The sequence below is a fragment of the Anolis sagrei genome, chromosome 4 (genome assembly GCF_037176765.1).
Source record: "Anolis sagrei isolate rAnoSag1 chromosome 4, rAnoSag1.mat, whole genome shotgun sequence".
Classification (NCBI taxonomy): Eukaryota; Metazoa; Chordata; class Lepidosauria; order Squamata; family Dactyloidae; genus Anolis; species Anolis sagrei.
Window position 1 is genome coordinate 46622126 of NC_090024.1, and position 22826 is coordinate 46644951.

The 22826-nt window shown below is 38.1% G+C and overlaps 1 long non-coding RNA gene across 1 annotated transcript in view; it reads left to right on the forward strand.

Annotated features, from left to right (window-relative positions):
* Positions 1-417: 417 nt before the first annotated feature.
* LOC132774879 (uncharacterized) overlaps positions 418-22826 on the forward strand; it is a 140595-nt gene continuing 118186 nt past the window's right edge. Inside the window, exon 1 of the long non-coding RNA XR_009631451.2 lies at positions 418-612. This is a non-coding gene — a long non-coding RNA (uncharacterized lncRNA). The remainder of the gene's footprint in view (positions 613-22826) is intronic.

The window sequence follows — 22826 nt, forward strand, 5'->3', positions numbered from 1 at the left end:
CTGCTGGTTTTTTAAAATAAGGGGTGGTGGGCAGTTCTTGTTTCTTTAGTTATTATTAGGAGTAGGCTGCCAACATCAATTAGGAAATCCTTTCATTAAAAACTAAATCTAATAATTGTATAAAAATTTTGACTTTTATTTTTCTCTCCAGTCACCTCGCACTACTTGCTTTTAGTGAGCAACACAAATTAGAGAAATCCTCCAAAGTGTAGATGGTATAACTAGATGAAGCTGAAGTCTGCTGAAATCTTCTTATGTAAACGGCATAATAGTACTTCAAATGGCCCCTTTCTGTCATCCACCATCACCATCACACACCCCCATTTCTGCTGCAGTCAGGTGAACTGTCAAAGAGCTATTATGGTTGGCTGCCTAGAATTCAGAGGAAAGACAAATCTGTACAATTTTCTCCTTGGACAATAAATGGCTCTTTCGGTGCTTTTCGGTTTTCCTAAACAATCCTTCTCAACAAATAATAAGCGTTGTTTATTTCATTTCACTTTTTAACATGTTCACCAACAAAGGTAGTGGAGGGCTTTTGTTTGGGCGGAAGCCTTTACCATGAATGTATAGCTCTTTGATGGACATACACGTTAGCAATGCCATATCTGGGTAAGCTTTTATTTTTATTTGTCATGCTATAACTCATCATGCACGATTTCAAAATACATCAGGGCAGCATGCAAGATTTGGGGGGCTATGTTAACTGCTGTGAATAGAATAAGGGGTTCATTGAAGGGAGGGTCTGAATGTATATACATCTGCAAGATCACTCAATTTACAATTCAGTGCTGCGACTCGACAAATGCTACATATGCTTAGCATTCCATGCCTGTTTGAAATACTGCATGCTTGGAAATGGACACATTATTGTAATGTGTAACAGTGCATCTTCTGATCATTCTTAGCTCATAAATAAAGAAATGCACACATATGTTTTTTTTCTGAGAGGGTATTTCTTTAGAAACCAATGTTAGAATTATTATTTTTTATATTCTAGAACAAAAAAAGTTCAATAGGGTTTTTCATTGTGAAATTCAAATATTTAACAATCAGCTGGTTGTAAATGTTTTATGTATTTTAGAAAAATATAGCCTGGAAAATTAGCAGAACATTCTTCATTCCCCTCTCCCCAGTTTCCATATTTCCATATATCTTCTATTTATTGAAGAATTTGCCTTACTAATAACGAGTGGAAGTCAGATTTTATACACTTGGAGTGGCAGTTCAATAATTGCTTGTTCTGGTGTAGTCCCATTTATTTCAGCGATTTGACTTGTGTGAATAGTAGGGATATGATTCCCTAAATATTTTCTTAGAAGTGACTAAACTGCATGAAAGGCACAGTTGTTAAAAGATGCTATTATAAAAGGAACAGATGAAACCTGTGCAAACAGAGCTTTTAAAATCCTGTCTATTTCAAAATGTATATTGAAAAAAAGTTTTCAAAATAATATGCAAATTTGGGAATCCTTCCTCAAAAAATACCTGCTATTAAAAACATAGTGGCAGAATAGCTTAATACTTTTGTTTCCTTTTGGGGAGTGATAGGATATAATAGGATTGTTGTTAATTTTGTTTTTATTAGCATTATTCCTTAGAGTTATACAGGAAAAGTCATATGTGAAACTCTTTTAAAAATCATATGTCAGTTAAATTTTGCAAACATGTTATGATATGTATATAATTTTATATCATAATGAAGATAAAATTCTTCTTTTTGCAAAATTGCTTATAATAATAGCTTAGTATTTTTACATGTATGTTTCTTCTTTAAAACGCAGTCTTCTGATTTGAGGAGGAAAACACATTTTCTGTGCATTTATTGTTCTTCTGTAGGACATTCAGTCTTGCACAGACAAAAGAGTGCAGTGCATTTGAAAACAGCAGCATCAACAACAACCCTCCACTGAATACTTAAGAGCTACACAAACAGTGTTCTTCTGGTACATGCACCACTAAAGCATTGCTTAGCATTGTCAGCTCTGGTAACTTGGCTAAAATATGGGAGACAGACATTCATCCCAATCACCTTTTTTTTGTCTTTACCTCCATAAAGCAATCCATTCATTAAAAGTCGACAGTGCCCACTGCACTCAGGACCCTACTGAGCCACACCATCTCTATGATGAACACTGCTATGAACCTTTTCACACTGTTGTGTTCACACAGCAAAGCAAATGGAAGTCGAGCCTTTTGAATGGGGGCTGCCACATGTGAAACAGAAGCAGTGCTGAGCCCATATTACTGTACTGGCCAGGTTTTCTGTTCTCTCAATGCTTAGCTAGAGTGCCCATTACATGTGCATAACTACAGCCCACTGATGTGGGCTCAACATCCTTTGTTTTGGAGGCAACATTGTAAATAGCCTGTCTAAGCAGAGTCTTGAGATATCAGTCTAGAAAGGATAGTACCCTTGTGGAAATAGGTTTGCCTATTGATGACTAAAATGGGTATAAATACATCTGCCTGTGTAACTTTGCGTTGTATGGGAGAAAACAGCATTATCTGGAAATTGGGTCACTATTTATTTATTTATCGTATCAGGAGCGGACCAAGGGTACATTTGTACTGTATTTAAAACATTTTTTGAAAAACATAAAGTTTGAAAACTTGGCATTATTTTAAATGTCCTTTGATCAGTAGCTGGCCACTTGGAGTGCTTCTGGGTCACTATGCATCCATAACCCTGTATATGTTATATACAGTTTGTGCACAAAGCCTTGCACATCTGTTCTCTAGGAAACACGTTTGAGGAAGGCCTCAAAAAGGCTGTGTCTACAATTCTCTGCTTTACAGTCAAACTCGGTTCACCAAAACACTAACCCAAAGGCTAGAAATCAGTAATAGAATACTCTATAATGAATTCAGAAATGGTTCCTCACCAGGCTCTGGGTTTGACCAAAATCTACAATATAGATAGTTCTAGAGGTATGTTTCTGGACCTGTTTATAAATTCCTCTATCTTCTGAATGGAGCTGTGTAACATTTCTTGGCTAGAATAATTTGGTAAACATTGTTAAGTTTATTTGCTTCTCAGCTGTGTTGAAAAGTGGAAGAATATAATGCATTTCTGCATATCTGCTAGGCTGGACAAATCAAGGTGACAATCCATGCTTTGGCCTGTCAGGCCTTTTGTCCCGCTGCTGCTCTGAGTAGAAATACAATAGACACAAAGTGGTATATATAACAGTCCAGCTGCTTTGCTGTGACAGGAGAGCCCCGCTATTTTAGTGTGTCAGATCTTGTTTGTATACCAGTCTTAGGGTCATTCTGTACGATGACAATGCAAATTGTGAAGAAAAAAAAACCCCTCTTCTGCAGAATAGGAAGTCAGATGTGATATATGCCTGGAAATGTGGAAACTGCTTTAAACTGCTTTGCATTTAGGATCCTGTATCAAAGATTTTCTTAAATGTTTCATGTATTTCATAGGCAAACCACTTTTCCAAACAGTAACATGAAAACCAGGTAGTGTTGTGTTTGCAAATACATCAGAGGTTGCCTTTGTCAGGGTTTTGCACTGATGTTACTTTTTAAAGGTAGTTTTATATTTCATTTAAGCATGCAATTAATCATCTTAACAGTGCTGGGATGACTGGCATCAACAGTGTAGTTTAATTAAATTTCAAATTATTGTAGAGAATATATAGGCATCCAACTAGCCGGTCCAAATTAAATGCTGTGGTCTATTTCTTTCCCACAGTGTTTCCAATTTAAGTATTCGTCCAAAAGGTTACCCTTCACAGAATGGAACCATTTTTATGTTTAACGGTTAACAAACCTATAATAGCAATATCCATGCTAGACTTGGGTAGGATCTCTTCTTGTTATGTGTTCTCGCATGCACAATTATATATGTGTTAATAGAAAAATATACACAGAATTTTATATTTATGTTGATTTAAGTGCCAATATTCATTGAATGCTGTCTCCTTTCTTCTGTCATATAAGCACTGAGCTGGTTGAGGATGGAAGAGATGATCCACCATTTTGATTCACTTTTGTAATCAAGCAATTAGTTTACAAAATGGAAGCTAGCTGCTCTCCTTCTCACCCCAGAATCCAGCCATTTGAGTGGCATTTACCTTTTAGAAAGCAGGAAGCAAAGCTATATGCTGTATTTCCTGTTACAGCAAATTCTGCAATAAGTTTCAAGAAGGATTGAATTGATGGCTATTACTACAATGTGTGTGCTACAAAAAGAGCTTTATAGTATTTCCACATTCTGAATGGTTTACATTATATAATGTACTTGCTTATATAACGGAAACATTCAACTCAGTTTCTTTCTGGAAATGAACTGAAAACATTCGTAGAGATTTGATCATTCTTTTATTTTAAAGGTGTGTAGCACCCACCCGACTCTCCACACATACAGCTTGCAAATATAATTCACAACATGTCAAGCAAGAAGCTGGCCAGGAATACACTTGTGTATGTATGTGTAATACGCAGAAGGCTGCAGCAGAGATGTGTGTCTGTTTAGATGGATATTAAAGCTTTTGGAATCCTAGAAAATGTGTCATCTGTTAAGTGCAGTTCAGGTCTTCTGTGTGAAAAGCATCAACCTTTTTTTTTTCTTCCACATGCTGCTGTGTCTGCACTTTTTGAAATTGCATATTTATCAGCCTATGAATTATTTATGAGCTTAGAAGGAGAATTGGGAGGGATAGAAAGAGTGCAAGAAACACATGCTTAGAAAGAAGAGTATCTTATACGCATCTCGTACAAAGTCTTTTGCATGGATTACACCAAGTAACTATATTGCTGCAGCTCTTTTAGTATTTCACTGAGTTGGCTAGGTTTGGGATTCTTTGTTTCTTTCTTGTTCATTACGCTAGAGATGACTTAGAAGATATTTGTCATTTATGGGGAATGGTTCTGTAACATCCAAAGAGCAGGGCATTTAATAAATATTAATTCTTCAACTGTCATGATGTATTATTGTCAAGCAGGTTCTGACAAACTGGGGATTAATGACATCTCTCATAAATTAGAAATGGCCCCTTCCACAGAATGTCCAAACTCAAGATCAGGCCGGCACTCTGCTCCAGTTGAGTATCTTGTCTTTGTCAGTCTTGTGAAGGAAAGAAAATAAAGTCTTTTGCCATTCATTATTGTTTGACATTCAGATTCCTGAGATATCTGTGCACAAAATCATGAAGGTTGCTTTAGCCTCATCATTAGACGAGATACACAGAGCAGATACATCTTTTTGGTAGCTTTCCCCATCAGAAACATAAAAAAACTGGGGAAACAGTTCAGGATAACCATTGTCATTGCCGCTGTGGTAGCTGACAGAGGTGAGGGCATAGTATAGAATGGAAATTCACTGTAGAAAAAAAGAATCAAGATATGATTCCCTGAACTGTATATAAAAGCAAATGGGCATCAAATAAAAATTAAAAACAAATTTGAATGGATATGGCTTCTAGGGAATGTAAATACGTAGCCAAAAATAATTCATATATGGATATGGTGATTCACTCTTTGTGTGTGTGTATATATGATTGTATTTTCCTCAAACAGAGAAGGAAACAGAAAGGAATTTGTTCAAAGATCAAAGTTATCCTTTCGTATCATGAATTCGAGCAAACAAAATAAAAACCATTTGACCAGTGCATTCTGCCCCCCCCCCCCCAAAAAAAAACTGGGCAGATACTGTGCACAACATGAAGCTGGGCTACCGAGTGTATAAAAATGTTTAGCCTAATCATTCCTTAATGACAGTGACTTATGTCCTTAGTGCAGTTGATTTGTTTCCTGGGTTTTAAAAGTAGATTATTTCCATGGTGCAGGCTTAGTGTAAGCCGCTGAGAAACCACAAGCACTGCACTTCAGCCTGAGTTTGGGACATTCGCCAAGGGTAATCTGATTAAAAGGGCTTTTTAAAACACACACACATTCACACACACGCATTCTACTGCTTTGAAAATTCTGAGCAGCCAGATAGAATGGGGCCAAAAATTGCTTTTTCTAGGCAAACCGTTCTGCCTGAGCAGAATTAAAAGCACGATAAGCAGCATCACAGGAGGAGTGATTCTTTTTGACAGACTTGCAACTGGATAAACAAAGCATCTGTTACAGACCCACAAGCAAATCCATGATCTATTTAATGCTGGTTTTGCTTGTTTGTTCTGCCTTTAATCATGTTTGATTACTGTATAGGTGTGAGGCTCCCAGGCCTGGCCTTGTCCCCAAGAATTCAAAATGTGTCCTTATTTTTGAAACACGCATGCACGTATATACAAATGAAAAGCAAGACACCCACACCCACAACAGGGGTTTTCCTCCCCTTGTTTTTCTATGGCCTGACATTTACAAATGTTCTAGTCTACATGGCAATTGTTTGTGATGTGTGCTGGTACCATTTACCTGGGAAATTTAGTGGCAGTACATTGTTCAAAGGTAATTATCCAATCTCAAATCTCAGATGACTTCTAAAAAGAGAGTGCAGTATTAATTAAATATGTCATGTTTGCACACACCATAATGTGCTGTCATTGGTGTTTTTTTACAAAAAAAAATTGCCTTCTTGAACTACATTCCTGTTCTTCTGGTGCATTTAAACAACAAAAGAAAAACCTTTCTCCCTTCCTTAGTATTTCTTGAGTTCTGAGCATGGCAGATCACCTTGATCTTCATTAGTAGTACTGGGGAGGGGGTTACTTCAAAATGTGTCTGTAACAGATAATCTGATTCCATGTTTTCTTGTTCATTCAGCCTTCGGAGCAGCATCTCTCAGTTGCACTAGGGCCCTTTGTGGCAAGGAGAAAATATATATCATTTGTTGTCTATGAAACAGCTGTCTCACCTACACTTTCCTTCCCAACATTGAATGGAAGGGTACAGATATTTTTCTGTTCCATTGTTTCAGATGATAACGCTGTAACACAAATATAGTAATGCAATGGTGCCACATTTTTCTCCCTTTTCCCCAAACTAGTAAATAATATAGTAGATTAAGGGAAACTACAGGGCAGCCAAAACCATAATTTCCTTCAAATAAACATTGGTACGCAAAATTGCACCCAGAATTTGGCATTTATCTTTTATTCATGGATGCAGGCCACAATATTCATTGCATTAAGGCCTTTTAGCTTTTAGCTCATGTAGATACATACATCTTTGTGCTTTCCAGGAATGCCATGACAACCTTTCTAAAGTGACATTCCTATGATCAAATCATCTTTGCCTCCTCTCCTCCTCCCCACAGATCTCTCTCTACTTCTCCCCCTCCTCTCTCTTATATTCAGCAGCTTTCACGAAAAGGACTCCAACACTACAGATTGGAATGCGGGTTTCTGTCACATTTAAACATACAATTATTTAAAAATTTAGAAATCAGCTAGAAATCACAACTCTGGAATTGGTTTCTAAATAGAAATGCTTGGATTTGGTGAAATAATTCAGAGTTGAGAATCTGAGCCACTCTTATTATAAGGCAGTAGGGTTGCCAGGATTGCCAGGTCAGGCCTATCCCAAACTGTAATATTTCAAGGGCAATACCAGAGTTTGACACCACTTTAACTGTTGTGACTCAATGCTATGGAATCCTTGGAGTTATAGTTTTAGCAGGTCTTTAATCTTCTCTGCCTAAGAGTGTTGGGGCCTTGACAGTCTACAAATCCCAATATTCTTCAGCATTGAGCTATATGGGCTACTTTGCCCATCGTATAACATTTGTTCTCCCCTTTCAGCACGGAGCTAATTACACAACACTCATGTGTTTCCAGCCGGGCTCTATGGTGAAAGGAATGAGGAAATATCACACTCCACCTTGGCAGCCACACAGGAAGCTTCCCATGTTTTCTTTGGGGCAATAGTGAATGGGGTCCCAGATAAGTTGGGCTATGTGGGGCATGGGGTGACAGGTTCCTCATGCCCCCTCAAAGAGAAATCCATAGTTTTATCATGATGTGTGGTGTAGCTTGTGATGTTAGAAGCTCCTGAGGATGTTACGAGGTTGATGTTATGAAGCATGGTCTCTGGTGATATCATAAAACACAAAATAGTCAGCATCAACCAGTTTCAAAAAGTGTGTGATTCAAATAAAAAACAAATGAACAAAACACTTGCCCCACATACCTGGCAGCTCCATTAGGCAGAGTAAGGCAAGTGTCTACTGCAACAGAGAACCAAATTGTTAGTTATTTGATATGTTTTATTGAACTTTTTGGTACAAGGGAGAGGAGCCTGAAGAATGATTTTCTCTATGTTCTAAAATACCTTGTCTGCCTTTAAGCATTTGATATACAATTTGCCTGGTCATGAGGAGGGGAACATTGCTGCTCAGTCTAAGATGACAAGTCCTTGACTAGCTCTGCTAAGAAAAAGGGATAAAGTCAGCCATGGACCAAAGATCACAGAAACATCTAGAAAATATCTATTCAATAAAAATTAATTAGAAAATATAGTTAGAAACATAGCTGACGTGTAAAAAAAAAATTGTATACTGAGAGGAATACTATTTTTAAAAAGTGGTTAATGCTAATTGCTCAATAAACATGACAGCATCATGAACAGGAGAGGACAACAGAGAAGAATCAAGATGCGGAGGAAGAAACCTTTTCCTTCTGGATTTAGCATTCAAAAGTTTTGTTACCCAGATCTTCACATCATTATTTGTTAGCTTTGCTCATAATTGAAAGAATGATGTTGCTATTGTGTGTTCTTTGTTTTAAGCTGCCCAGAAAAATGCTTGCCATGTAAAAGAGCTTTAAAAAATGTAATGTGTGTGGTTGTGTATATATACACATGAAAATATTGATTGATCGATGAATTGATCGATCGGTTGATGAATTTATGCCCCATTTCCCCAGAATGTGATTCAGACCAATTTACAAATATTAGAAACATGACCACATAGTAGGCCTCAATGGCTCAGCAAACCTATAGTACTTTCAAAACACACTGTGTGCTTTTGTTTAGATTTTGAGAAGTTTTTCCTTGAAACTTTGTTTATTGTAACACCTGGGACTGATTTCTGTAATGTCTAGGATCAGGCCCGTAGCCAGGATTTCGATTCGGGGGAGGGGGGGCTGAGTCTGAGTAAAAGAGGGTCTACCCTAGCAAACCTTTTGTATCGTTACCCCAATACCCCCTTGCATATGGGATATATTGAGTATGGTGATCAGATCATGATATGAATAAACATAACAGTTTAAATAATGCACCAGTAAGGCCTTTTCACAAACCACCATGAGAATTTGGGGGAGGGGGGGGCTGAAGCCCCTGAAGCCCCCCCCCCCGGGCTACATGCCTGTCTAGGATGATGGGTGCTGTCAAAAAATTAGAGAACACATGGCCTGGCTCACATAACCAAGACCATGTTGTTATTGGGGAATATATGAGCCAGGCCATGATGGACATAAAGTCTAGATGCTGTCACATCTCCCTTCTTGTGTTAGATGACCACAAAAGTAAATTTCTCTCTCATAAAGAAGCAGTAGGTCCCCTTGGGATGAGTACTTGTTCTTTCCTCCCATGTTCACAGTCTCAGCAAAATGCCTTTTCCACTATGATCCTCCCACAGAAAGGTATAAGCCTTGTCTGGGATCCTTTATCTGAACTGATGACCATACAGCCACCTGGTCTTTTTGCAAAAGGACCAGAAATATGAAATTTATCTCACTTGAGATAGGCTTTTAAACAGAGGCTGGATGGCCATCTGACAGGGGTGCTTTGAATGCGATTTTCCTGCTTCTTAGCAGGGGGTTGGACTGGATGGACCATGAAATCTCTTCCAACTCAATGATTCTATGAAGAAAAAAATGCCACTATAGCCCCAGGGCCACAAGTATTTCAAGTGTAGAAAACAACCAGAACTTGCATAAACGTAACTATTCACCTTTTTTTTTCATGATTACATGTGATACTGAAATATTCAAAAAGTTTGTCTCCATTACCCACAGGCAATACTACAAGAATTTGTGTACATGTAAAAAAAATGGTCTGTGGCTTTTTAAATGTATATTTTGGGATTTTTTTCTGAAAGTTTAATTTATGCAAAAAAACCCCACATTGTTTTCATTCATATAACACGATCCTATGAATAAAATACACATCAAATACCTATTTTTTTTAAAAAAAAACCCACAATGGTTTTTGTGTTTTAAAACCCTACTGAAAATGGAAAACATGAGTGAAACTACTAATTTATGCTCTTGATTAAGTAAAACAAAATAACTCTGGACATTTTTGACAGGGTGTCTTAATGTGTCAAGGGAAGCTGAAATTTGAAAGTATGCTTTCCACTTTAAAACTCTAAGACTGCAACACTCATAATCTTATTTGCCATTAAAGTACATTGGTGTAGGAGGTGGTGATAAAGAAAAAAAATCACAGGTGATATGCCAAGGCAGTCTTCTCAGAGTGCCAGGGCTTCAAAGACTCAATGGGAAGCTAGGCTCTAGAGCAGTGACTATCAACCTGTGGGTCCCCAGATGTTTTGGCCTACAACTCCCAGAAAACACAGCCAGTTTACCAGCTGCCTATGTGCAAGGAATTTAAAATGAATTGTGTTTAATACTGTTTTAATATTTATGCATTTTAAATTATATTGTAATGTTAGCTGCTTTGATTTTCCTTGTGTAGAGAAACATAATAATAATAATAATAATAATAATAATAATACCACACCATACCATATGTTGCCATACCAGGTGACAGTCAAATTGACAAAAAAACAACAAGAAAAACTCATTCGTTATCAGGACCTTAAAATCGAACGGCAAAGGCTCACGTGGTCCTAGTGGTAATTGGCACACTGGGTGCCATGCCAAAAGATCTCAGCTAGCATTTGAAAACAATAAACATTGACAAAATCACAATCCGTCAACTGCAATAGACCACCTTACTTGGATCTGCGTGCATCATTCGAAAATACATCACACAGTCCTAAACACTTGGGAAGTTTTCAACTTGTGATTTTGTGATACGAAATCCAGCATATATATCTCGTTTGCTGTGAGATGCTATGTTTTTGTGTCAGTAAAATAATAATAATAATAACAACAACAACAACAACAACAGCAGCAGCAGCAGCAGCAACAACAACAACAACAACAACAACAACAACAACAATTCTGATCTTCACATATTATTCGCTGATACATCACACAGTCCTAGAGACGTGGGAAGTGTCCGACGTGTGATCAAAAGCCAGCATAGTGATCTTATTTGCTGTGTACGAATCTTGTTGTGTATCAAATAATAATAATAATAATAATAATAATAATAATAATAATAATAATAATAAATCGTAAGAATTGACCAGTCCCTTATATTATCCAAGAAGGCATTATTCACACGCATGTGTTCATGAAGAAAAGAAGCAAATGTACCAATGTCCTCAGTTTTGCCTCCATGGGTGCTGCCTCAGTCCCTAGACTGTTACTATATTCCTGATTTCATGTCCTCATGTACTGGCCATCTGCTCAAAAACTTCCCACCATCAGCCAGAGGTCTAAACAGGCTTAATCTCCGCTTATCTGCTAGTGACCTCGTTTACTCCTGAGCTGACTGGGAACTGGGAAGGCAACCAGGGCCCTTTAACACTGCACCATTAAAGTAGTATCATTCCATTTTAGCAGCTATGCTTCCCTTCTATGGCTTTTGAAGTTTAGGGATGATTAGACAGAGTTATCAGCCAGCCATAGTTCCTCATCAAACTACAGACCTCAGGATTCCATAAGATGCAGCCATGGAATAGACAAATCATTGGGCTTGTCTGCATGGTTTAATAGCCCACAGTCTCTGTACAGTTGCTCTTGGCTGTCTTCATGATGTTCTGTCACATCCAGTGCTTATTTCTGAGTAAACCTGGTTTAGTCCTGCATTATGAAAAGTCAGGAGAGCTTCACTCCAGTATGGACAGTGAGACTGTCTGTGAAGCAGATTGGTCTGCTGTCCACATGAGTCATCCTTATCCTCTTTGCTCATTAGCACAAGGAAACAAGAATGGACTGAGCCCATTTCATCATTATCACTGCTGTCAGCTGGTCACAGAACCAGTGTCCTGTGCTGACATCAGCAGAGTTGCTTTTTTGGCCAGGGAGAAGGAGGAGGGATTGGTGATACCAGCACAAGGTACCCTCAATGATCAGGAGGTTTTGGAGCTTTGTAGCCACCGGGCAGTGGTGATGATGTCATTGATGGTAAGGCGACCATCAAACTGGGCCTTAGTGGCCTCAGACTGGTTGTATTTCACCCCACCGCTGTCACTACAAGTTATGTACAAAGTGTGTGCATGCACACCTCCAGGGTCAGTCCAAAACACATTTGATCTGCTTTAGAATAGCCCTGGATTAAGTGGCCTATGCTGATGAAGGCATAGTTTTATAACTGCCTGTGAGTCAATTGTGAAAATCTTTTTCTGTTCAATCAATCAAAACTTTACTACAGCCCAAAGACCCAAGTAGTTCAGTGGTAAAAGGTATACAAAGTGCAGACAGATTAATGAACTAATTAAACTCATTAAAATCCAAGATAATGCCCTATACATGGTGCACATGAACAGGAGTGAGAATACTGCAAATAAATACAGAGCATCATCTTTTGCTATTGATGTCCTCTAAATATCACAACATCTGGATCTAAAATAGTGTGATGTATTTGCTGTTCCTCTTAGCAGGCAACAATTTTTTTTGGTCAGGGTCCACATTTTGCATGGGGACAGAATTTGACAAGTATGTGGAGCTATAGCCAGGTGCCAATGGGACTAGAGCCCAAAGAAATCATGCTCACTTTTCCTGTGTCTCTCTTGTGATCTCTTTTGTCTTTCTCTGATGATGTCCTCTCTTCTTCCTCCTAGAAAGCTACTGGGATACAGTAATGGCAGATGGTGACTCTATGTAATTGGGGCAATGAATTGACTCTGTGTTCTACTCTGAACTTTAACTTTAACTCTGAGCTTAATTCAAGAGTAATCACCTTATATGGAAGTCAATAGTCACCAAAGGAGTGGGGAAAGACAGTGACTCTTACAGTCGCTTGGTCACTTATGGAAAGCTATTGAAGTCTGATAGAAGGACAAATTAGATCAGGCTGAGATGCTCAAGCAGCCAGAATTAGAAAGTGTTGCTTTTTTGGTCTATCGTTTCTAGAATGTCATGGCCAGTATGGTTACTGGCCATGATATATGGAGAATTCTCTAAACAAAGAAAAAATGCTCAGTCTCAGCATATGGTTCTAGAGCTACAAGCCACTCTCAGCTGAACTAAATAAATGGAATAAATAAATGAAACTAGAGTAGAACAAGAGACCAGAAGGACCCTTTCCATTTCTAGAAGGACTCCTTCTGTAAATGTGATTTTGTTCCTACGAAAGAATGCTTCCTCCTTTTGTGTAGCCAAAAGAAAAAGAAAAAGAAAAGAAAAATATGGATAACAACCTGACAGCCCTGCAGTGCCCTTTATGTCATCTGTTATAGCTGATCTTCGTGTGAAGAAAAGCAGCACAAACAACATCTGAAATCTGTATGAACCAGTTGGTTTCAAATCACTTTTAAGATCACTGGAGTATCCATCCTTAATTTTTAAATTTTAGCCTTAAAAATTCAATGTGTGACCTGTTTTTCCCCCTTATTTTCTTCTGTACTTTACATCCTTTAAAGACACAATGTTGTAGCTCTTAAAAAGAGATGTTCATGTCAAAATGATGACCTGCTGTTTGGGGAGGGAGGGAAGAAGAAATCATGAAAAGAGATTTCTCAATAATCAAGGACATCTGTGATCCTGGATTGCTTGCGAGCGCACAAAGGCCTACTGCTCCCCTGCCAAAGTAAAATGTCTATGATCCCTCACCCCAAAGAGAAAGAGAGAGAGAAGGAGAGAAGGAGAAAATTATGTGACAAGAGATCAGCTGCTGCTGCTGCTTTTATATAAAAAAGAGGTTGTTGCTATTTAACATATAACCCTCTGACCTTACTACTGTGTCTGCTTTGAAACACCGAGCTATTTAATTATGCAAATTACAAACAGAGAAAAACATCAGAAGAATCTGGCTGGAAATTACCTTGTTTGACTAGAAATTAGTTGGCTTATTTGAACTTACAGGACGTTCTTTTTCAGTGCTGCATTCAGGCTTGGTATTCTAGTACATTTGCATTATCTTACTTACATCTCTGTGGGACACTGGAAAATGTTACGAATTAACTGGAGAAGTGATATTTCATCTATCATCCTTGCGCCTAATTATTTTAGAAGACATACCCTGCAGTGGGCTCTAATGAATGGAACTCTTCTTAAATCCTTGCACAAACAGAGTGAACAAACAATGCTTAATAATATCAATTTCATCATTTCATAAACTGGTGGAACAAACAATTATCTTTTGCCTAGACCGTTTTCATACTTGCCATTCAGGATTTCCCTCTTTTTTCTGAAGTAATTTTTTTATTTTGATTCTGACAAAAATGAACTCTACCTTTTGAAATCTCTGCTTTTTATCCCATGCATATTGTTAGCCATTAAAAACTGGCTGACATTTGGACTTGGAGCATGTCTCCATAGCTAGATATCCTGATGCTACTCTGCAAAAGTTCACCCAATATGCCCAGCACATTCTCATCCTATATGAGGGGTTAAGTCATTTTCTTGTAGCTGGATACATTGCAACAAAGATTCTTCTTTTATTGTCTCTATTGATTATATTCATGCAGCATGTCCAACTGCAAGAGATGTTTTGAACACCCCCAATGTGACAGCATTAAAAAGACCATCTTTTGGAGGTTGGAGGTCTGCTCTGCTTAGAAGATGAATTTTAGGGGAGATTTTGGTCATTGTATGGTCAGTACAGAATTCCAGCCACCAAAATGACTAATAATAATAATAATAATAATAATAATAATAATCACACAGACAGACTACAACCAGAGGCACAACTCTGTGGCCCAAATGATTAATTGGAACTTATGTCACAAGTACCACCTGCCAGTAGTAAAGAACTGGTAGGATCATAAACCTGCAAAGGTAGTGTAAAATGAACACACAAAAATACTGTGTGACTTTCAAATCCAGACTGACAAAGTTTTGGATCATGATACACCAGATACCACAATTGTGGAAAAGAAAAAAGTTTGGATTATTGATGTCACCATACCAGATGACAGTCCCATTGAGGAAACACAACAGGAAAAACTCAGCCATTATCAGGACCTCAAAATCGAACCGAAAAGGCTCTGGCATAAACCAGTACAGGTGGTCCCAGTGGTCATCGGCACACTGGGTGCTGCGCCAAAAGATCTCAGCAGGCATTTGGAAACAATAAACATTGACAAAATCATCGTCTGTCAACTGCAAAAGGTCACCTTACTTGGATCTGCGCACATCATTCAAAAATACATCACATAGTCCTAAACACTTGGGAAGTGTTTGATTTGTGATATTGTGATATAAAATCCAGCATATACATCTTGTTTGCTGTGAAATATTGTGTTTTTGTGTCAGAATAAATAATAATAATAATAATAGTAATATAAACAACACTTGAGAAGGGCCTGACATGTGATCCAATAGAACAGCCAGCATAATTATCTTGTTTGCTGTGTACTAATATCAAATAATAATAATAATAATAATAATAATAATAATAATAATAATGGCTGCTTACATGGGGACAAGCCTGGTCAAACAGAGATTACAATATAACACAATAAAAATTACAAATACAAAACATCATAAAAACATAACCAATGACAACAACTAATAGCCTAACATAATGGCCATGTACTAACTCATTAAATGACTTATCATGGCATAAGTCTGATTTATACCATCTTAATTCACTAACAGAATACCATCTTCTCTGTTTGGTTTGGTGTATGTTAAAGTATGTAGACAAAAGAGAAGAAAATGTAAGATTAGAAACAAAATATGACCCATTTCTGTGTTGAAGCTCAACTATTTATTTATTTATTTATTGAATTTACAGCATTTATATGGAACTACAAAGAAGCTTACCACTATCAAAGAGAAAACTTTGTCTCCCACCCACTTTCAGTATTGTGAGACAATTCCCACCTTCACTCTGTACTGAATGTTATGTTAGTGAAGAAACTAACTTCTGCAGCAGTGAATGTTATATTAGGACAAGCCCATGTACACCAGGTGTAATTTAGTTAGAATTAACAGTTAAATCACTTGTGAAACAATTTCTAAAACCATTTTCTGAAAGACCTGGTACAATGGCATGTGAAAGGACTGAACAGTAAGTCATGAAATGGCTATTCCAAGGGCATTTGTTTATGGAATATGGCTTCTTAAAGACATGAAAACATGTAGTGAAATGACACAGGGCCACAGAATATGTTTGCTAAGTAAATCTGACTTCTAAAAATTAATCCTACATAGCTAGGAAACAATCTGGGATTCACTATGCCATTCTGCATAGTGAATCCCAGTAAGATAAAGTGAGACTGAAGCCATCACTGCATAGAATCATGGAATCATAGAATCATAGAGTTGGAAGAGACCTCATGGGCTATCCAGTCCAACCCCCTGCCAAGAAGCAGGAATATTGCATTCAAAGCACTCCTGATAGATGGCCATCCAGCCTCTGTTTAAAAGCCTCCAAAGAAGGAGCCTCCTCCACACTCCAGGGCAGAGAGTTCCACTGCTGAACAGCTCTCACAGTCAGGAAGTTCTTCCTAATGTTCAGATGGAGTCCCTTGTAGTTTGAAGCCATTGTTCCATGTCCTAGTCTCCAGGAAAACAGAAAACAAGCTTGCTTCCTCATCCCTGTGACTTCCTCTCACATATTTATACATGGCTATCATGTCTGTCTCTATGGTAAATGGCCATTTCTTCTTGCACTTGTACAATCCTTGCTGTCATATTCATTATGATTGCAAATGAATGTATTTCAGTCGTTCACTAAAAACAGGTTTACAGACAAATATACATGTTTTTAAACTCTTGTCAAGTTGCACATAAATTTTGGTAATATATACAGTAAAGTCCTTATTGACCCCATCATGGCTCTGTTAAAAGCCTGCTTTAATGCAAACCAAGAAATATGTTTATTTAAACATAATTGACCAATTTCCATCAATATGCTCTAAACATACATTTGATGCACTATTAAATTATATTATATTTTTGGTTTAGTCTAAACACTGAAATATTTATCCACCTCACTAAAATGTAATGGAATTAATCTTGAAAATGAACGAAACGATTGAAGGATAGTATCTGTGCTGATAAAAAAAGTGAGGAAGCCATATGGCCAGCGAAAAACATAATCAGCCATATGGCTTGGGGCATATTTTGACTTACTTTTTGTACAAAAATACATTTGCAACTTATTCTGCCTGTTAGTTGCTTTGCAGATAATTCATCTCAGGTTACATTAAAGTTCAGATCCTGTAGCCCAAATTTGTGGTGCAAGTTGTCTTGCATAAATTGTCCTCTATGCCTTAATGTTACAACTGGGTTGAAATCCGTCTGAAATGCTGGCTAATGCATACTGAGTGGTATAGCAACCTTCCTCCTCACTTACACTTTTGAAAAATCTTCCCATGGAGTGAACCCATAAAAATGTGTGTTGGGTAATGACTAGTTAGAAGAGGGGAGAATTGCCCTATATCAGGCAGACCACTTCAAGGAGAGGACGGAAAACTTTGTCAGAATCCAAACCTACTTTACTGGAATAGTTGTGGATTCTGTCAAACCTGTTATTGGAATACATTCCAACACAGGAATTTATATACCCTTGTATATAAATTCAAGAGGAGGTGGACTCAGGGCGGCTTTCAACTGGCAACAATTAGATGCCAATACATACAGACAAAGCAATATATCACAAAATAAACTTTAGTTAAAACATTAAATTACAAATATCCATTTAAAACATTGCTAACATTACTAACAACAATATAGCCCCATTCAAACCCAATTCAGCATTCAGAGTTTCAGTTCAAAGCCAGTCCATTATCAATTCTCAAGAATCATTGTGGTTACTGCTAAGCCTGCTACCCAAATGCCTGGTCCCAAAATAATGTTTTGAGATTTTTCCTAAAGGAAAGGAGAGATGGAGCCAACCTAATTTCACTGGGGAGTGTATTCCACAGACAGGGGCCACCACCAAGAAGGCCCTATGCCTTGTCCCCACCAATCACACTTGCGAAGGAGGCAGGATCAAGAGCAGGGCATCACTGGATGATCTTAAACTCTGAGGTGGATCGTAGAGGGAGATAAGTTCAGACAAGTAGGCTGCGCAGGCACTGTATAGGACATCCAAACAAACATGCTTGAAATCTATTACAAATTGCCCAAGAATGACTTTTGGACTCATTTATGTAAATACTTTCTTTCTCTGCATGAGCTCTGCCTGTGCATTCACTTTCAAATTATTTATCAGATGCTTTCCTCTGAGTATTTGTGGGCCCCTTTTTATCTGTGGAACCTGTACAATGGGAAAATGTCCATTGGCTTGCTGGTGGCTCACTCATGCATCTTTTTTGCACCTAGGAAAAGTCATTTTGAGTTTTCTCAAGCCTTTTGAGTTGAGTTATCTAACTTCCAGTTTTTCTTTTCTTTTCAGGATGTTGCTGAGTTATCATCATTGTTTTCTTAGATTTCTGGCTTTTTACTGATAAATCATGTTTAATGGCCAGAATCCTTTCTAATGATTTATGTTATGCAACTTTTTTACATGTACTTAGCTGTGCAGCAGAGGTGCTTGGAAACCCTGTTAGTGAATTGCAAAGATGCACAGCAGGATCCATGGTGGACTGGTCATTTTCTGTCATTTTCTGACTCCCCTATATAGTAACATAAAAGCATTGTCTTATGAGACAGGACATTAAGGAAATGACCAAATTCTAGGGGATTGCATGATTCTTTTTGCAATTTGGGATTCAGGGGAAATCGGTGATCTGGCAGCCAGGCTGCTGAAAATGGACCAGGCAGGGGCAGCTGAAGACTCAGCTGAAGTGAACCACATGACAGCGGATCTTTCGGCTACGTTTGGGAAATTCGGCTGCTCTGTGATTGACAAGAGCAGCTGTACACAAGTGTTTTCCCTATTAGCTTTGCCAGAGCCAATCAGAAGAAAAAAGTGGATCATGTGTCTTTTTTCAAAGTTGATCTATATATACTAGGATGAGCTCCTCCATTTTTCTGTGGTGTCCTGTTGTTTTAGAGAGAGAGAGATCATGTTCTAGCTAGATCCATGTTCTATCTTACTGCTGTCACTGCTTAGGATCACTTTGAGAATGCCAATCTTTTTCTTCTACATTATATCATTAATTTTTCTTAGTTAATATAATCCTTATTTTATTTTACTGGTTTTGCTAGGGAGGTATGGGTAGGTGTACTTTGGGGGGGGGGGGGCTGTGAGTTTTAAAAGGGCATTTTTACTTTAACTTGACTGAGTGTTTAGGGAAGGAAGGGATAGCCTGACTCCCTTGAGTCCCCACAAGAAGACTATTATTTCAATTCCAATCACTCCCCAGCCCTACCTTTTGGCTTCAGTACTCTGTCCTGCACCAGCAGCTACCTCTCCCCACCCAAATATTTTAAAATTTAAAAAAGCCCTTTCTTCTCATTCACCTCTTTGACTCTCTGCTATTCCCTCACCAGCCCTGCCTTCTGACTTGTGTGTACTCCTTCACCAGTCTAGCAGCCTTCTGACTTTATTTGTAGAAACTTTTAAAATGTCCTAAAATCAGTGGATGATCCAAATCTTCTGAAATTTGGGGGACTTGCAGTTGTAAATGTGTCCTCCAAGTGTGGCCATTTTTGTCCCAATAGCCATAACAATGATGGAAAGAGGAGTCTTGCAAGATCCCCCATTGTTGCCAGTGGTCCTGATCTTCCCAAAATGTAAACAGAACTTCCATCTGTCGTATCATATCAAGGAATGGTATTTTTCTCCTCCTGATTTCAGGAATTTCCCTGTAAATGGAATTTGGGGGGGGGGGGGGCACCTGAAAATGGAACTGAAAACAGCATGTTTTTTGGGCATCTCACACACTCCTACCAAATTCTAATTCCTGAAAATGAAAACCCACTTGTGAAGAAATAAGTTTGCAGCAGGATTCCAACCAATGTATTAATATTTGCTGCCCTGGGAATATTTTTCATAAAAGTTGTGAGACAATACAACTGTATTCTTGTGTTTTCAAGCCATAAATCAACATATTGGCTATACCCAGCAGATTGTCCAAATCTCAGGTTGCATTGGAACTGTAACCTGTGCCCACACATCTCTATTCACCTTTGAGAAATACACCGTTATTATGACTGCATGGCCTTGATTTCTAATTCAGATTTGATTTCTTCCTCTTGCTTTTAAAATAATCTCAAGCACAGTGCACATGTCTTTTTGCATTTTACTTCTTATTGCTGAGAAACTTTATTTTTCTGCAATTGTGTCATGTATAATTAAGAACAGAAATCACAGGGAGAAAATCACTGTTATTAAGTCTACTTCTTTTGCGTTTTTACAGTTTTGTAGCCAGTGAATATAGATGCTGAATTGATGCCAAATATAATCAATTGCCAGTCTCTCCCACTCACATGGCATGTGCAAGGTTTCCACCTAAGAAGCAGGGAAATTGCTCTGCTGTCAATATGATGTAGTTAGCTAGGTGATAATAGCTTAATTCTGAATGAAAGGGGGCCCATCTGGGTTGCTCCTCTACCAGTGTCCTCTAGCATGGCTGAAGCATTGGTTTTCCACAATCTGGAATGACACAGAGTTCTGCTCATGAACTTAATGTAGCTCAATATTATCCAGTAATATCATTCCTTGTGACCAATGATATAATGTCTGTACATAATAAAAACTTGGCAATGTTACTTTTTAGACCTGTTGGCAAGTGTTACTTATCCTACAGTAGACAGCAGCAACAGAACAGTAATGAGTTGCTCATGAACTGGGAGGGCAGCTTTATCTTCATAGAATCATAGAATAATAAAGTTGGGAGAGACCACATGGATCATCTAGTTCAACCCCCTGCCATGCAGGAGAAGCACAATCAAAGTGCCCCTGAGAGATGGCCACTCAGTCTCTGTTTAAAAGCTTCCAAGGAAGGAGCTTGGACCACGCTCCTAGGTAGAGAGTTCCACTGCTGAATAGTTCTTACTGTCAGGAAGTTGTTCCTAGTGTTCCGGTGGAATCTCCTTGCCTGGAATCTTTGGGAAGATATCACAAGTTATATAATAATAATAATAATAATAATAATAATAATAATAATAATAATTTAAACCCATTGCTCAGAGTCCTAGTTTCCAAGGCAGCAGAAAACAAGCTGCTCCTTCTTCTTTATGGTATATTTATACATGGCTATCACATATTTATACATGGCTATCATGTCTCCTCTTTACCTTCTCTTCTGCAGGCTAAATATACCCAGTTTTTAAAGATGGTCCTCATAGAACATCATCTCCATGCCCTTGAACATTTTAGTTACCTTCCTCTGGACACCTTCCAGCTTGCCAATATCTTTTTTGAACTGTGGTTCAAACTGGATACAGCATTGCAGGTGAGGTCTAACCAAAGCAGGATAGAGAGGCATCATGACTTTCCTCGATCTAGATACTATACTCCTTTTGATTCAGCTCAAAATCCTGTTGGCTTTTTAAACTGCTGCATCACACTGTTGTCTCATGTTCAACTTGTTGTCCATGAAGACTCCAAGATCTTTTTCACACGTAGTGCTGTCAAGCCAAATGGTGACACTCTCTCCTCCCCTCTCTCATACTGTGCTATTCTCCTGCAATAACTATATCAATGGAACAAAATGCTCCACTAAGCATGAAACACCAACAAGATTCTCGTCAAGGAAACTTTTCTAAGTTCTGTTTCTTACATTTTATTCAGTGAAGATACCCGTTGATGCTAATTAAACATTTACCTTTGATCGTCCTCCCCATGTACTGTTTTCTCCTCCTTAGGACCAGGAATTAGTGGTTAATTGTTCACTGTCATTTTTGTTGCTTGAGTGTATCCAGGCTAAATTATCACCTGATTTTGACACATCTCCATTTATTTTTTGAAAAACAACAATGGAGAACATCCTAATGCACCCACTACAAACAACAAACAAAAAGATAACTGAGGGCAAATTATCAGTCTCTCTGCCATATTGAGCAGGAAAACAATAAAAAGTGAGCAGGATGCTTTTAATATAAAGAAATACTGATCTTTAAAAGTGTGCTAGCAGTCTATGACGAGCAGCCTGGCAATTGTGTATGTCACCGACATATAAATATATACAGTTGAATAATGGTAGATCAGTCTAAAATAGTTCAAAATAAGGTAATATTTGGGGGGAACGTTGCTTTATATTACAAATCCCAGAACTACCCAGCCAGGATGGCCACTGTGCTGGGAGATGCTGGTAACTGATCTTTTTTTTTAAAAAAAATGATTTCTACATGGTGGTTAGGCAAAAATGTTGCTTAAAGCTTTACTTCTAACTCTCAATGGAATGAGTACTCAGGCTATAGCCTTCTTTGGTTTGCTGAATAGGTGTAAGATTCCTGCCTGGATGACAGATAGTCTGGAACTCGTGAAAAGTGTACTTACTTAGCCTTCTAATAGGAATAGTATTGTAGCAATAAACTGATTACTAGCTAACATGAATAATATTATTTTTATATATTTTGTGTTCTAAGAGATTGCTCAATGAACATTCCCCCAAGTTTGGCTGCTCCTTCCCTCACTGTGTTGCAAATTTTCATTCACAGATCATCATAGCAGTTGCTCCCCACCTCTTTTTTCAGCAAAAAGGGAGCTGCTATAAACACTTCTGTTGTTGTCTTAGTTACATTTGCTGGGCAAAGATCATCATGCTCTGATTTAGTGGTTTTCAA